This window comes from Marmota flaviventris, chromosome 2 (assembly GCF_047511675.1).
Source record: "Marmota flaviventris isolate mMarFla1 chromosome 2, mMarFla1.hap1, whole genome shotgun sequence".
In the NCBI taxonomy this organism is placed as follows: Eukaryota; Metazoa; Chordata; class Mammalia; order Rodentia; family Sciuridae; genus Marmota; species Marmota flaviventris.
This window is the reverse complement of record NC_092499.1, coordinates 162,885,979-162,903,449: the sequence shown is the minus strand read 5'-3', so window position 1 is coordinate 162,903,449 and position 17,471 is coordinate 162,885,979. Positions and strand designations below refer to the sequence as shown.

The window sequence follows — 17,471 nt, the reverse complement described above, 5'->3', positions numbered from 1 at the left end:
GCATTGTGAATGGGGGTGCATAACTTAAGTATGTTCTGAATTTACAAATTTTTATTTTGTTTTCCAGCTTCAGTACACCCTGAAAGATGATCAATAACACTTTTGTATGCAGATCAAATTAAACCACATTAAGAGTGATAGGTACCATGTTTTAAATAGCGACTGTGTGATGTTTACTTCATAGACATCATCCTCTTGCATAATCTAGACATCTTTGCCTAGGGGTGTTGGTCTGTTGTTAGTGGTTCACTGGAAATTACCAAGTAATAATTAGTCAAGCTCATTCACAAAATCAGGGCTAACTAAACTTAAGCCTATTTCTTTAGCCTTATTCCCTTTATTACAGACTCAAGAATGAAGCACTTCTCTTTAAAAAATCCCTGTGGCCTGTTTAAAACTGAGACTTGTCGCATGGTCTTTGTGAAATTGAAGGTTAGAAAGTTATCTTTTCCAGCAGCCTCAATTTCACATAAACATTTAGGAAAAGAAATATTTTTATACTAAAATAGGCATCAACATAAAATTGAGTCAAATTTTTAAACAATCAGATGCAGCTTTAAGATAAAAGACATGTAGTTAAAGAAACTTCACGACGGACCAGAATTTCTCAGGCCATCATCAATGAGCAAGAGGGTGAGAGGATCCTGATTTAGAATTTTCAGTATTCTAGACCACTCTATGGTAAGCATTATGAAATAATCTCCTGTATTCCCTTATTGGTTTTATCCTGCAGTCCTTTTCAATTGATTTCTATAATAGTTTCCCGTATATTCTACAAAATGGAGTCATTCATACAAATTTGTTTACTCCATGCAGTAGCCATTTTCTCTAATTTGAGCACCCTGACCTTTCTCTCTGGTTCATTTTCCCTGTGGGTGGTGATGAGAGTGTGGTTTTAGTCCATTCTGGCAAAACAAAGTAATTTCCTGGCTGGGCACCAAAGAGAAATAGTGGGCTTTCCAGTACTGAGCAGTAGCAAGAGTGCACCATAAAAAGGCTTACATAAGCCCATGGCTCCTGCTGCCTAGAGAGGTCCTGTTAACCATTTCACACCCAGTGGCTTGAGAAGAAGCATGGCTGAAGGTCAGAGTTGCTGACTGAGATAAAAGACACATGATAGGCCACCACATGACTAGAGCACATGGGAATCCAACACAGTAAGCAATCAGACCCTTAAAAAATCACAAAATAATTCCCTAAACACAAGAGCTGTTTTCAAAGTGGACCTTGCCATAGTTGAAAAGTTTATGGTTCCTCCATATCCAGTTTCTCAAAGATTTAACTTAGACGTTAAGTACCCTTCAAATAATTTGTTTTCCAGAATAGCTGCATGTTTCACAGCTCAGAAATTAAATTAAAAAGAAAAAGAGTCCCAGTCAAAGTTTTCCAATGAATACATCATGAGTGGATCCCCTCCCAATACATCTGTTTGCAGGATTCAGGTTTGGCCTTTCCTCCCCAACCTTTACCAAAAAGTATATTATAGATGATTGGCTTGTTTTTAATGAATAAATCATCCAGCTATTTCTATGGAACAAGCCAATACTTCAGGTGTAAAATTTACCATGGACTTTCTGGCAATGTTATTTTAGGAATGTGTTTAAGCAATTGAGTAGTTACTATAAATGTGCCAATGTGACAATTTTGTAACCTTTTTTTTACAAGGTTGGTGGGTTTTTTTTTGGACGTTTATTTTGTTTATTTATATGCAGTGCCAAGAATCGAACCCAGTGCCTCACACATTCTAGGCAAGCATTCTATCCCTGAGCCACAATCCCAGGCTGCCAATTCCGTATCTTTTTAAATGAGCACTTGCTGTCCTGCTGAAGGATGGTTATATGGAATATTCCTGAATACAGCAGAGAGGTAAATAAAGCATTGTTTGTCTTCTGCAAATGCAAACCAAGTCTTGATTTTGACTGCCCTTAAATTTTGACCTATAACTGGCATCAATGAAACCCAGGAAGCAGCCGCAGCAGCCCTTAGCATCACAGATGCTGGGGCAGAATCAAGTTTGGAAAATAGAATTTTAAGGGATTATAGCAGTAGACATTATATAACAAGATCAACATAAAGGGTAAGACATCTGTTTGCTGTTTTCAGAAAACCACCATTCTTTTACCCTCTATTAAAATAATCTTAGTGGATACCTGTTCTTGGTCTTTTTTACCACATGTCCAGTGTAAAGAAGTTTGACAGGATTCAGGTTTGGCCTTTCCTCCTTTTTCAGGTTTGGCCTTTTTCCTTTTTCATAGTTGTTTTGTTAATTTTTCTTTGGTTTTTGTTTCAGTTGTTCATTTTATTTAAAAGAAAAAAAAAAGAAGTGAGAGAAAAAGGGAGGTCAAGGGGAGACACTAGGAAATTAATTATTTTATGTGCATATATGACTACGCCACAATGAAACTCACCATTCTGTATAAATATTTTTTAAAAAAATATTTTTTAAAAATCCTGGTAAAATTATAAAGCAAAAACAGACAAGGAAAGAAAAAAGGAGACTGTCTTACTACAGATTTACCATAATAATTGCTATTTCACAGGTAATATTCTGGATGACCTGAGCTTGCATGTTTGAAACCACCGAAGAGTTTAGCATAGAGTTATTCAACAACTATTAGTTCCTAATCTTTAGGTTCCATTCCCTTGAGGAGATTTTGATATTTATAATCTATAATACTTTAAAACACAAAGTTTAGAAGATTGAATTATAAATTAATATTGCAGTATCCAAAGGAGAAATAGTTTAAATTTTTAAATATTATAATTTAGTTCTATCAATATCTCCGATTCTCTATTTATTATCTAACTGTATGTTATATACATGTACTACTATAATAAGCATATTGGCTCTTTGTCATTAAGTCCTGACTTTTTGGTTGGAGGAGTTTCCAATTCCCATGAAGAGTATGGTATCATGTGTCAGGAAGGACTTGAAGCCACTGAATAAGAAAGGTCCCAAATTCTCAAGGATCAGTAAAGACTAGGAGGAGTAACACTGCTTTTATATGCTTCCAACTTGTTATACAGCAAATTAAATAAAAGTCCATAAAGCAAAACCCCAAGTTAAAAACAGTATTTCAGAGGACAATTTGGGCACCATCCCAAGTCCCCAAGGAAGACTTAGTCCTTAGTAATATTTGTTAATAAACACTTCAAAAGCACTTAATTAATAAGAACACTAAAAGTTGTGAGTTCAAGTTATGAAGTGGCTACCACTTTGATTGAAGCTTGTCACTGCAGTGACAGTTTGGCTTTGAAATACCCATGAAGAGTGGATACACCACAAAGGGCCAAGAAATGAGAATAAAGGGTGCTTCTTCCATAGAGAGAGCAAGGCCCAAGGTTTTGAACTTTATTCCAAATGGTCTTTCTTCTGGAGACCTCTGAGTCAGAAAGTTTTCATCATTAGGTCATTCAGTCTGTTGGTCCAGTGGGAGAAAACAATTGAGACTTTGAGACGTTTTTTTCTATATCCTTCAGTTGGCTACATCAATTGCTAAAAAAGATGAACAAAGTAAGGTGGTGTCTCCCCCAGAGGAGAGGGGGACATGCCCCTCTATTTGGAATTTAGAGAGATAACATGCAGTAGCTACAAGCAGATAAAAATGCAGAGTAACAATAACAGTTCGAAACAAATGGTGCATTCTCTCTTTTATACATAGCACACACCATCCACCCCAATCATCACACACACACACACACACACACACACACACACTCACTCACACACACCATTCCTGCTATCACCCAGCCTGAGGGGGTCAATATGAGGGGGTCAATGTGGGTAGAGCCATTTTGGTTTGCCACTTCATATTTCTGAGACATAAACCTATGGAAAATTACTCCGGGGAGATTGTTCTCTTGAGGTTTGCCTTTTGAACAAAGAGATTCTTTCTTGCAGGAGTGGGAGGGACACCAGCCTGAGAAAAACAGTTTTTTGTCCTCACAAAATGCTCTTTGGAAAGATATGTTAATGAGCTTCGCTTTGAACTGCAAAGGGCACCTGCATTGCATGTCAGATGCTAATGGAAAAGTAGAAAAAACGATAATGCACAGGACTCCTTGCACAGTTGTATGGTGGACCCCCATTCCCTTGAACCTCACAACCAGGCTTCAGAGCCACCCTGTGACTTGAAATAGCGTTCTCCTTTTGAGGACAGATTTGTATTTCTCCCAATAATGGCAGTTTTTTAAGGTCATAATTCTTTGGCTTTGTAAAGCAGCATCCTCCATGGACAGCCTCATAAGTAGCAATGAATGACAATTGTTCCTTGAAATTTTTAATTACTGTGACAAAGAAAGAGTAATTATTAACTTTTGTATCTGAACCACCTCTGCAGATGTTCTTAATCAAATAAAAGAAAGAGGAAACAGAGCGTTCTGAGAAGCAGGAATATGAAATATACAATAAGGGGTTGCAGCTGGGTTGGGGTGGTTGACATGAGCACTGCATTAGCACTTGGTGAACAATAGCTCCAACGTTGGAAGGGTAATTTCATGTCACAGACTGGATGGCGAAGAAGAAAAACCTATTCCTGGCGCTGTCTTCTCAGTTTGAGGGTACCGAGGGCACCTTCAGAGTGACAGCAGTGTGGGAAGGAGCTCTGTACCTTAAGAGAGTTAGAAACTGAATTATACCAAATTAACCTCTGATAGGCTGGATACTAAGAGTTTAAGTGGATAGTTGACTGATTTTCTTCTCAATTCTTCATTTAGGTTCTCCCAAAAGCACATCCTAAAACAGGGATTAGAGTGCAGGTAGATTATTTGTGAGTGAGGTAGTTAACAAGAAACCCAACCTAGCACATACCATCAGGTTTACCATTCTGGGAAATTACAAGTTTATGCCCTGGAGAGGTCTGTACTTTCTTACTTTTGCCAGTCTTCTGTTGAGGCTGCTGGGGTGGCAGGTGCTAATATTCCACACTCCCAGGTTTCTAAATATTTTATCAGAGCTGCCTAGTCTAAGAAAGCCCTCTATGGCAAAGAGATGTTAGCCATGGCCTAGCTTATGCACATTGCTAAGACCCGAAAGGATATGGACCAGCCCACATCCAGACCAGGTAAACTCACCTTTTATGAATTTAAAACCCATCTAAGTCATCTACTTCTTACCAGAAGGAAATGATTACTCTTATCCAGAGGATACAATTACTATTAGATGAGAAGTACTTCTGAAGAGATGTGTCTCAGCTTCTGCGGTGTTAAGACTTACCCTAACTTCTTAAGACCATCATTGCACAATTGCCCCCAGATCCAGCTTCTCAGCCCCAAAATAAAATTCACAAAGAGCTTGGAGAGACACATTTCCCAAAGGTGAATGTCAGATAGAGTCCCAATCACAACCAATCTACTCTTTGTTGGGTCACATTTATAGTTTGTGTTGACTTCTAATTCTCTTTTACAAAATGAATTCTGGCCTCTTAACCATTGGTTTGTCAAGTGTGGAATATGGTTGCTCTCTACTACTAGGAAGGAAGGAACAGGTAGCCGAGACACCTGTTGGACAGACTGCAGCTGGATGGCTTCATGTGTGATTGGCCTCTACCATCACAGCATTGGAAATGGTGCAGAAAGGGGTCATGGGAAGAAAATAATTCTGATTGCCAAAATCAGAAGGTGTTGTCAGAGGTCAATTTTTTCTGGGAAGTAGACCACGAGGGAGATTTGCAAGCAGGAGTTTCATTGGATGATGCTCTCATAACACCTGGAGGAAGAGGAAACTTGAGGGAAGCCAGGTTGGGAAAAGATGAACTGTGATATAGTTACCACAGAGGATTCTGTTGATCCCACAAGAAGCTGAGAAAGTGTATTACTTTGCTAGGGCTGCCATAATAAATTGCCACAGACTGGGTAGCTTGAATAATAGAAATTACTTTTCTTACAGTATGGAAGTCTAAAAGTCACACATTTTGGTGGCATTAGGGTTGTTTCCCTCAGTTGTTACTCCTTGGCCTACAGAAGACCCTCTTCTCCCTGTATCTTTACATAGTCCTTCTCTGTGCATTTCTGTGTCCATATTTCCTCTTCTTATAAGGACAGCAATCATACTGGATTTAAGCCCACTCTAAGGACTTCATTTTAATTTACCCATATAAAGGTCTTATCTCCAAATGCAGTCACATTCTGGGTTCCTGGGGGTTAGGACTTCAAAATATAAATTTTTAGGGAGGATATAATTCAGCCCATATCAAAGGGTCCTTCAGAGTTGTATCAAATGTAAGGGAGGGGGCTGGGCCTTTCACCTACTCCATGAGTCCATCATTGGATACAGGCTGACTTTAGGAGGCCAGAATGGCTGAAGTGGTCTCTTTGGCAGTGTTTGAGGGGGAGTCTGCAGAGCTATCAACCACCAGAAGATGGAGGAGAATGATAGGTATTAGTCCTGAAGGAATGGGGCATTTATGGATAGCACCCCACACCACAGCTTCCCCTTGAATTGTTCTTTAACTTTGACAGACATTTCCCCACAGTGTCTCTTATGATCATTTCTTTGGTTACAAGGTCAGGGCAGGACATGCTTGCCATGCTAGAATTTAGAACTGCAGGTCCTAAGCCTATGCATGTGCATGTGTCTCTTCTATGCTAAGCATATGAAATAGCTTCAAGGATCACGACAGATGTGCCATTTGTGAGCATGTCCATTTTGATCAATATGAGGCAGGCCTGAAAATTAACTTGTACAAATGAGCCTCCAGCTCAAACCAAAATAACTCTTGGTTCTTCAGATGTATGGACATTTTTCTTATAGAGTTGAAGAAAAGTCAAAAAGGGCAATTTATCAAAACAAAACAGGAAGAGTCTGAATTGTGCTGCCACCGAGTGACAGATGTACTGGGTTTGCAAAAGACCCCCCAAAACAAAGGATCCTTTTCATGCACACAGAAGCAATTTCAAAATGCAAAAAAAAAAAATGTCTTTTGAGTGCTTATGGATTATAAATGCTTTCCAACTCATCTTAACATCTCTGGAATATGGAGAGAAAAAAAAATTCCCTTCTGTAGTGTGGAAGTTAAAATACTAAGTTCTGGGGTGTTGGAGCCAAGTGTGGAGATACTTAATACTTTTATGCAAGAAGCTGAAGAATGATGTTCAGTGACATTTGTCAAGGACTTTAGAATACCAGAACAGGGACACCTATAAGGTCTTGTGAAATCTTTCCATTACAACAGCTCAAACTGTCAGATTTCCCATTTTTTCCTTTCTCTCACTGGCTGATTTGGCCAGTATCATAGGGGCCATTTTTGTAACAGTTTCTCTTAAAATAGAATTATTCAGAAATTGGTAAAAAATGTTTTTCACCCAAAAAAAAGTGACCCTGATATTCTTATCTAATGGAAACCTTGTCTTGATCTGGTTTAACATGGTGCTGGGGATGTAACTCAGTGACAGAGCATGTAGAGGTCCTGGGTTTAATTCCCAGCATGCACAAAAAAAATCATTGTAGAAATAAAAGGACCTCTTGAGTGAACACTGATATTCTTATATGCCAGCACTGCACTAGAGTTTTCAGGTGCCAGGTGAATAGAAACTTTACAAACAAGTAATTAATGTTTTTGGAGCTCTTAGTACATATCAGGCCCTTTGCCAAGCAAATGGGGACACAGATGTACAGTTGCAAGGAACTGAATTGTGTCAACAACAATGAGTTTAGAAGTGGATTTCTCTCCAGAATCTCTGGAGAATCTCTAGAGAACAGTCTAGTTCCACTGACACCTTGATTTCAGCCTTGAACCAAGTCACATTGAGCTAGCCATTGGACCTGCAAGAAATGTGAACTAAATAAATAGGTGTTATTTTAAGCCACTAAGTCCCACCAGGTCAATATCTCCATTTTGGAGATGAGGACACTGACACAAAGGGTAAGTAACTTGCTCAAGGTCACAGAGCTGATCAATGGTAAAGTTGGAACAGGTAGCTGTTGCGTGGAGAAAACTGGGGTGGCGGCAGAGTCCAGGACAGCCTCCATGATGGCTTAACCCCTCTCCCAGGTATATATTTCTTGTTCAGTATTCTCTGCTTTAGTGTGTGGATCCTGCAAATATGATGGCATAGTCACTCTCTTGGTTAGAAAAACAGATTTTCACAGATATAATTAAAGTATTTGGTCCACTGGGTTAATTAAGGGAAGAATTCCTGCTGAGTCTGACTGGGTTCTTAAAAAGGAGTCTAGGGGTTAGAGATGAGAATAGTCATAAAGACACACTCTTGTTGGCCCTAAAGAAAGCAAGCACCATATCCATGTCCACAGCAAGGCATTGCACGTGGCCTTCAGGAGACAAAAGCTGTCTCTGGCCAACAAGAAAATGTGGACCTAATCCTACAACTGCAACTGTAAAAAGCTTAAAAGAAGAGGCTTGAAAGAGAACTCTATGATTTTGTCATTTTTTAGTGCAGAGTAATACTCCATTGTGTATAAATGCCACATTTTTTTTTTATCCATTCATCTACTGAAGGGCATCTGGGTTGGTTCCACAGTTTAGCTATTGTGAATTGTGCTGCTATGAACATCGATGTGGCAGTATCCCTGTAGTACGCTCTTTTAAGGTCTTCAGGGAATAGTCCGAGAAGGGCAATAGCTGGGTCAAATGGTGGTTCCATTCTCAGCTTTCCCAGGAATCTCCATTCTGCTTTCCAAATTGGCCGCACCAATTTGCAGTCCCACCAGCAATGTACAAGAGTACCCTTTTCCCCACATCCTCACCAGCACTTGTTGTTGTCTGACTTCATAATGGCTGCCAATCTTACTGGAGTGAGATGGTATCTTAGGGTGGTTTTGATTTGCATTTCTCTGACTGCTAGAGATGGTGAGCATTTTTTCATGTACTTGTTGATTGATTGTATGTCCTCCTCTGAGAAGTGTCTGTTCAGGTCCTTGGCCCATTTGTTGATTGGGTTATTTGTTATCTTATTGTTTAATTTTTTGAGTTCTTTGTATATTCTGGATATTAGGGCTCTATCTGAAGTGTGAGGAATAAAAATTTGTTCCCATGATGTAGGCTCCCTATTTACCTCTCTTATTGTTTCTCTTGCTGAGAAAAAACTTTTTAGTTTGAGTAAGTCCCATTTGTTGATTCTTGTTATTAACTCTTGTGCTATGGGGTGTCCTATTAAGGAAATTTGAATTTGCAGGGAAATGGATGGCACTAGAGCAGATTATGCTAAGTGAAGCTAGCCAATCCCTAAAAAACAAATGCCAAATGTCTTCTTTGATATAATGAGAGCAACTAAGAACAGAACAGGGAGGAAGAGCAGGAGGAAAAGATTAACATTAAACAGATACATGAGGTGGGAAGGAAAGGTAGAGAAAAGGGAAATTGCATGGAAATGGAAGGAGACCCTCATTGTTACACAAAATTACATATAAGAGATTGTGAGGGGAATGGGAAAAAAAACAAGGAGAGAAATGCATTACAGTAGATGGGGTAGAGAGAGAAGATGGGAGGGGAGGGGAGGGGGGGTAGTAGAGGATAGGAAAGGTAGCAGAATACAACAGTTACTAATATGGCATTATGTAAAAATGTGGATGTGTAACCGATGTGATTCTGCAATCTCTATTTGGGGTAAAAATGGGAGTTCATAACCCACTTGAATCTAATGTATGAAATATGATATGTCAAGAGCTTTGTAATGTTTTGAACAACCAATAAAAAAAAAAAGTTATGAGCAGGCTTCACAAGGATCTGCTGCCCCTAGAGGGCCTTTATCCTTAAAAAAAAAAAAAAAAGAAAGAGAACTCTAACCTCTAGTGAGCATTGTAATGCTGCTGATACCTGGACCGCAGCTTTTCTGACTCTGGGTACGTAGAGGCCCCAACTAGGCTGGGCCCTGAAATATAAGTTGGTGGGAAATAGATAATAAAGAGTTGTTTGAAGCCATTACATTTGTGGTAAATTGTTATGCTGCAACAGAAAACTAATACACAGAGAGATTGTTCTCCTTTGCTTCACTAGACATGAGAGGAGGGAGGGATTATCATCCAGACATTTCAAGTTCTTGTTCTTGTTCTTCAATTAATCAGTAATGACGTTGTCTCTTTGCCATTCTATTTATCCTTCACTTAATCATGACACCAAGGAAGCTCCAAGTGTTCTGGTCTGCCATGCTCTCAAAACCTCTCTTTGTATAAACTTGATACTTAAACCCTGAAATTTAATTCACTTGCCAGCAGAAGCTACTCTTTTATAAAAAAAATACACCATACCTAAGCTCTGTTTTAGGAAAACTGGGACTCACCTCTGATATCCATTGGGCTGTATTTATACATGTATTTACACAGCATATACCTCCATCAGTCCCCAGTTATAGCAGTATTTGCATGTACACCATTATCTTTGAATGTTTGTCATTGAGGAAGCAAGTTACATTCATCAGAATCCATTCATTGTCCCAGTATCACTGAACACAGGATAATCTTGGCTGTGTCAGTTCCCTGTGACGGGTAGCTATGAAAAATGGAGGTCAGCCACAGATATTCCAGTCCTGCTTCACTGTGTAGCCCTCTTCAGGGGCAATGGATATGATGCTGAAAAAGATTAATAGAACGTATGTCATCTTGTTTATGGGGCATAAAACCCCCCACAGTGGATTAATGGATATCTCGGTGAAAGAAATACATCTTTACTCCTTTATGCCTTGATGGGTGAGCTACAGTTGGCATCAGTGGAAATATATGGAGAGATTGCCTTTAGAAGGTCAGCTTTTAAAGGACTTTTTTGACCTCTAAGTCAATGAAAATAGATTTTGGATTGTTGACCAAGACAACTGTAACATCAGACTTTCAACCTTTAAAAAATTCTCATTGAAGCATAACATACATATAGTTCCTGAGTGCACAGCTTGATAAATTTTCACAAACTGGACACATCCAGGGAACCAGCATCCAGATCAAAATACCAGGATGTTAAGCATTTCTCTAGGTTGATTTTCAGCAACCCTCACCCCAGAGTAATTGCTACACTGACTTCTAACACTGTAGGTGATTTTGTCTAATTCTATAATGTGTTGGAATTTGAAAGAATTGGAATCATCCAGTGTATACTTTTTTCCTGGATTCTTTCATGCAACATTATGCTTGTGAGATTCACCTATATTATTGCATATAGTTATAGATTTTTTTCTTCTAAAGCTACATATGTGTTTTGTCAATCTACATCCATCTTTACATATACTTGATATTATCTTTTTCCTTTTTTTTAAAAGCTTTTAGTTTTTAATACATTCTAGTTTGCAGGATATCACTGTTGCTATTGTGAAACTAATAAATGCCTTGTATGAAGACCTTGGTACTGATCTAGAAAACCAATGAAGGATAGTATCACTGGAAAAGATGACAGTTGGTGACAACAAATAATCAACATTCAGGGTCCTCTGCAGTTCTGTTTGCAGGTCATTTGGCAAACATAAGGGAAAGTCTACTTACTCAGTATCTTATTTTTTGGTTCTAGAACTCGCTTTTTTAAAAAATCGGGCACATACCTACATTTTAGTTGTTTATTTGCTTAATCATATACCCTACAAATATTGACAGACCTCCTATTATGTGTGAGTACCTATGATCATATACTAGTGACACAAAAATGAGTAGCACCTGATTTTTCATAAGGTTGCCATCTAAGGAATAAAGAGGACTAGAGTCGGGTTGTTAATTCCCAAAGATAAGAATGTTGCCTTTTGTTTTATTTAATATTATGTTTTAGAATGAGGATCAATTACAGTTTATCGACAACTTGTTCTTTAAAGGAGTGAATCCTGTTAAATATAGGAAATGAATTATGAAAGAGTAGATACATACTTTAGGAAGTTCACTGAGAATATAGATTAGGACCAACAAATGGTGATTTTGAAGGAAGTAATTGGAATTGAAATATCTTTGTCAGGTCTAGGTTCCCACCTCTAAATGGGGACACTGTTATTTTTTATACTTTGTTGAGTTTCCCTACATGATATTCAATGAAATTAAGGTTGCATTGGTTGAGACTTAGTCAGGGCAGCAGAACTCTGTGTGTGATATAGAATAAATGATTTATCCTATAATTAACTAGATATTATAAAATCACGGGGGAAAGTGGGTGCTTTGGTTTGGACATGAGGTATCCCCCAAAAGCTCTTGTTAATGCAGGAATATTCAAAGGTGAAATGGTTGGACTGTGAGAGCTATAACCTAATCAGTTCATCCTAGTTAAAATGGACTGACTGACTGGTAACCGTTGGTAGATGGGGCATGGTGGGTCACAGGGTGGGGCCCGTGGCCTAAAGGTGTTCATCTTCCCTGTGGTTCCTTTCCCCTCCCCTTTCTCCTTCCTTTCCTCCCTCTCCTTTTACCTCCCTCCCTCCCTCCCTCTTTCCTGATCCCACCCTGAGCTGAACAGCTTCCCTCTGCTGCCCTTCTCCCATGAAGTGCTGCCTCATATTAGGCTTGGAGCAACGGATCTGGCCATCTATGGGCTGAGACCTCTGAAAGTGTAAGCCCCAAATAAACTTTCCCTGGTCTAAGTCATTCTTGAGGGTATTTTGGTCACAGCAACTCAAAAGCTCACTAAAACAGTGGGAAAGTAAATATGCAAAAGAGGATAGATTTCTCTTGCCCAGCAGAGAAATCTACTACTCAGGGCCCATGAAATGGAGCTGGTGTTATGGTTTAGAGATGAGGTGCCCCCCAAAAGCTTATGTGACAAAATGCAAGAATATTTTGAGATAAAATGATCAGATTATGAGGGGTGTAACCTAACCATTGAATTGATCTACTGATAGGGATTAACTGGGTGGTAACCTACCCAGGCAGGTAGGGTGTGACTGGAGAAGATAGGTCACTGGGTGCATGTCCTTGGAGTTTATATTTTGTCTCTGCTGAATAGGTTCTATCTGCTTCCTCCTTGCCATGTCCTGAGCTGCTTTCTTCTGCAACACTGTTTTGCCCTGATGTTCTGCCTCACCTTGAGCCCAGAGTTCAAGGTGGCCATCTATGCACTGAGCCCTCTGAAATCCTAAGCACCAAATAAACTTTTCCTCTTCTACATTTTTTTTTTGTCAAGTCTTTCTTTTGGTCATAGTGATGAAAAAGATGAGTAAAGCAGCTGGTTAAGAAATCTATGGAAAGCATCCAATCAGTGCCTGGAGTATGTCAGCAGGGCAGTGATCAAGAGCAGGTGTTAATGAGGAAAGTTCAGTGCAAAATGGGAGAGAACATGAAGTCATGAGCCAAAACTGGACTCCACAGGGACAAATTGGCACGCATATCTGTCTCTCACTTCACTGGGCCTTACAGCTACAGAAGGACCCTGTGTCCTCACTACAGAGAACATGTGTGAATAACATAGGATCCAAAAAACACTGGAGGCAGAGACTGGCAGGAGCTAGAGAAGTCCAATAGCTGCCACCCTACACCCAGGTAAAGATGTGTGCAATCTGCCCAGAGCTATAAACCCATCTCTCTAGTACAATGGCTACAGCTATGCTTCTGCCCTACAAGTCTCATGGAAATTTCTCTGTGGCCAGACCTAATCCAGAACTACTCAGAGAAATGTAGCTCAAGCTTACTAAATTGACAACATAAAACAGCCACAGAGATCATCACAGAGCAGGAAGAAACCATAGAGATGATATAGTTCAATCCTTTCATTAGACAGATGTGAAAACTGGGGCCACAGAGATGAAGGCCCACCCAATGTCACAGAGCTAGTTACAGGCTTAGAAATTCAATCCCATGTGTTTCCATCTGGGAGGTATCATAGAGAGAATGCTATTTGTACAGTTAAGATACCTGAATTTTTGTCATTAATTAAATTTTGGCTTCAGGGAAAAAAAATCACTCGGTTTCTGAGTTCATGTTTTCTAGTGATTGAATGTTATGTGGACTAGGCCCAACAAATTCAAGTTGCCCATTTAGTAACTAGTGAATAAATGAATAGTCTCTCAATAAGCAACATTTTACAAAAATTTCCCATGACTTAAAGAAAAGAGAATGGAAACCACACTCCTCTGTCTCAGTAATGAGCCATTCTTTTAGGTTCTCTTGAAATTTATCCAGGGCTAGAATGGAAAACCTCAGCCCTTTCTCCTTTGCACAAGTCATATCTCCAGTCTTTTCAGCCATGTAGCAATTAGACATTCTATGTTCATCTTGTCACCCCATGGTAGATTCTGTTTCCTGGGTTCTACTTCAGTGTGACCTTTTCAACGTGAGTCAAGTACTTTCTTAGCTAGAAAAACAAAACTCCAAAAAGTGGTGATAGGAAGAAGCTGGAAGAATATCAGACTTCTGGTTATGTATTTCTGTATCTTTGCTCATGAATTTTCAATCAGCATTTAGCAGCAACAGCTCATTTCTGCTTCATGTAGCATCAGCTGGGGTGGCTCAAATGCCTGGAACGGAAACCATCTGAAGGCTACCCTCTTCCAGTTAAGGCTGTTAGCTGGAATTGTTACATATAGATTCTCCATGTGGTCTCCAGTTCCTCGTGGCGTGATGACTATGTACAGGAGACAGCCTCCCAAGAGAAGCAGGCAGAAATTTTATTGAATTATATCATTTTGAAATTGATTTACATCATTTCTTCCATAGTCACAAGCCTCCCAGATTTAAGAGAAAAGGGTTTAGATCCCACCTCTCAATGAGGATGGGATCCCACCTCTCCAGTTCAAGAAAGCTGTGGGAAGAAAAGTATTCAGTACCCGAGATGAGTTTATAAACACAGAGCCTGTCGACTAAATAAATTCTTGTCCAACAATACCATGGAGAATGTGTATGTACACACACATATACATACCTAATAAGTACATGGTGAATGAGGTTAATTCTTGGATTCAATTTGCTTCTAAGAAAAGAGAACTAGGCCACTCAGTTATTTAAAAATAAAAGTAACTGGGGATATAGCTCAGTTGGTAGAGTGTTTGCTTCACATGCACAAGGCCCTGGGTTCAATCCCCAACACCACAAATTAATAAATAAATAAAATGAAGTGCTTCATTCTCATCATCCATTTTCACTCACAAAACAATAAACTGGACTGCTGAATTTGGGACAAAAATCATCTCCATGATAACGGAGCCTCATTTGCTAAAGGAAAGGTTTCAATTTCTTGCAACATTTGAAAAATTTAGACATGGATTTTATAGTGTTTAAAAATACAAATAAGAATAGCGTTAACACTAAAGAGCTAATCCGCAAACACACACACACACACATACTCACATTCACTCACATATGTTCACACACATACACAGGGAAAGGAGTGTTCTAAAATAAAATGAGTAAATATGTGCTTGTTTAGCTTGGTCTTCTTAGATTTATATTAAGCCAAGTTTTTGCTTTTGATTTTTTTTGTCACAATTAGTTGATTTGAGAAATAATCTGAAACCTGGAGGGGAAAACTTAGCAATCATAAGTACAGAAGTGAGTATAATTATATCTTTGGAAACTACAAGCAGCTCAAGACAGGTGGAAAGTAGGATGTGTCTAAGAAAAAAATAATAAGGCTACAGGTCTTATTATTAAGTTTAAGGCTTTTAATTTTGAAGTATTTCAAACATACAAAAAGTTACAGAACAAATAATATATTTATGCATAGTTAATACCTATTAGCCATTTGCCTTATTTTTCTCAAAGCTTTTTTTTCTACATAAATAAAATATTAACTAATACCTCAAATCCCTATCTTTCTCATCCTTTACCTTCCATCCCTCTCCAGAAAACATTATCCTAAAGTTAGGTGTGGCACTCCTTTGTATGTATCCATATTTAGTTCTGACAAAAGATTAACTGAGTCATGTTCAAATTTGAGAATTTGACCAGACAGAAATTCATGAATTAGACATCTCCAGATTATGGGACGCTTTGGGTTGGACTGAAGGTACATGAGGAGGCTTTTGTAGGGTGAATGTGGATACAGGCAAAGAAAATATTTGATACTTGTTTCTTTTTACTGTTTACGCTCAGTCTGTTTATGTAGGCACTTAGGGGTCTGGCGCTACACCAGCCTAATGTCCTCTCAATTATTTAAATAGTACAATGTATTTCTACACTGTTGTATATTCATGTTTTAAATTTCTTAGAAATGCATTTCTATTATGGAGTACATGACCTTTGGCAACTCTTTTCTATTGTTCAACTTTATGATTCTGAGCTTTAGTCATGGGACATAAACACACCATAAGCAGAGTGGAGATGCACATTTGTTATTACACGGAGTTAATCATTTATTCAGCTAAATTTATAGTTCACCTGAAAAGTGAACTATAAATTTAATGGGCATAGTTTTGGTATTTGTAGAATATATTAATGATATGCTAACAGGGCTGGACACCAGACCCCAACGTGAAAACAGAAGAAAAGAAACATGGTTATTTGCACCCTAGTCTTTCCAACTCTGAAGGCTAGGTGCTTTCTCTTATAATCCATCCTGTGGGGCAATTAGAGGGGCTGTATGGTCTTTGTTTATTACAGCATGGAATCCATTGCCTGCCCAGAAGGCAGTGCACCTTAGCTGAGGTGGAGTGAGGCGGAGACCTGTGAAGGGATGAAGGAGCCAGATCTATGGACTTCCACGGATTGGAGGTGTGAATCAGTCTTGCTGGTTCCTCATGACCCAGTTACCATGTCTCACCCCACAGGTCTCTCTCACTGGGAACTTTCACACTTGGCAAGCAGGATCTATACCCCACAAGTTGGGAGAGCTGCAGGTTTAGGTGGATGATATCCATTGGGTTCTTTCTTATCCTGCTGCATTCATGCCCTATTTCATTCCCTACTAACATGAGAAAGGCCTTATTTGATGCTTTATCAGTTGCACTTTGATAGACTGAGTGATTCTCAAACTTTTTTCTACATTGTTCAAATGAAGGAACTAAAGGGATGTTTATTTTCAGAGTCACCAACTTAATATAGACTAAGCATGAGCAGTGTGTATATTCCACCTCTTGTCTCTGTGTACCATACCACTCTCTGAATGCTTCAAAGAAACTCCTAACACAGAGAAACTCTGTTTGAAAGAGGATAAACAGACCGTGCGCATGTTTTACTTTTGAGGTGACTTTTTTGGATTCAAAATATCTACCAAATTAAATGATATATTGACCTTGTGTCACCATCAACTAACAATGTTTTATTTCTATTGCAATTCTGAGTATGTTAGGCTAAAATATAAGCAACTTCACGACAATCAAGTTGCATGGAAGTTTTTTAGGACAATGTTCAAATACTAACAGGTTTGATAAATATATTTATCTAACAAGAGTAGGACAAAGAGCTCTTTGTTTACTGACATACTTTATTGTCATTCTGCTGTGTGCCTCTCGTGTGGCTGTTTTATAGAACATAAAGTCTAGGTATCCTGTCGGATTCCCAGCTCTTATTTATAGCTTGCTGCAAAGTGGCTTATTGTCATTTATTATTTCTTATTTGATTTATATAACATCTTTCCACCAAAGAGCTTGTGGGTTTATTTATATACAGAGTGTACACACACACACAC

General features: G+C 38.8%; 1 protein-coding gene across 5 annotated transcripts in view; it reads left to right on the top strand.

Moving 5' to 3' along the window:
• Nucleotides 1-17,471, top strand: part of Macrod2 (mono-ADP ribosylhydrolase 2) — a 1,986,218-nt gene that overhangs the window by 1,753,680 nt on the left and 215,067 nt on the right. The gene's annotated exons all lie outside the window — the stretch shown is intronic.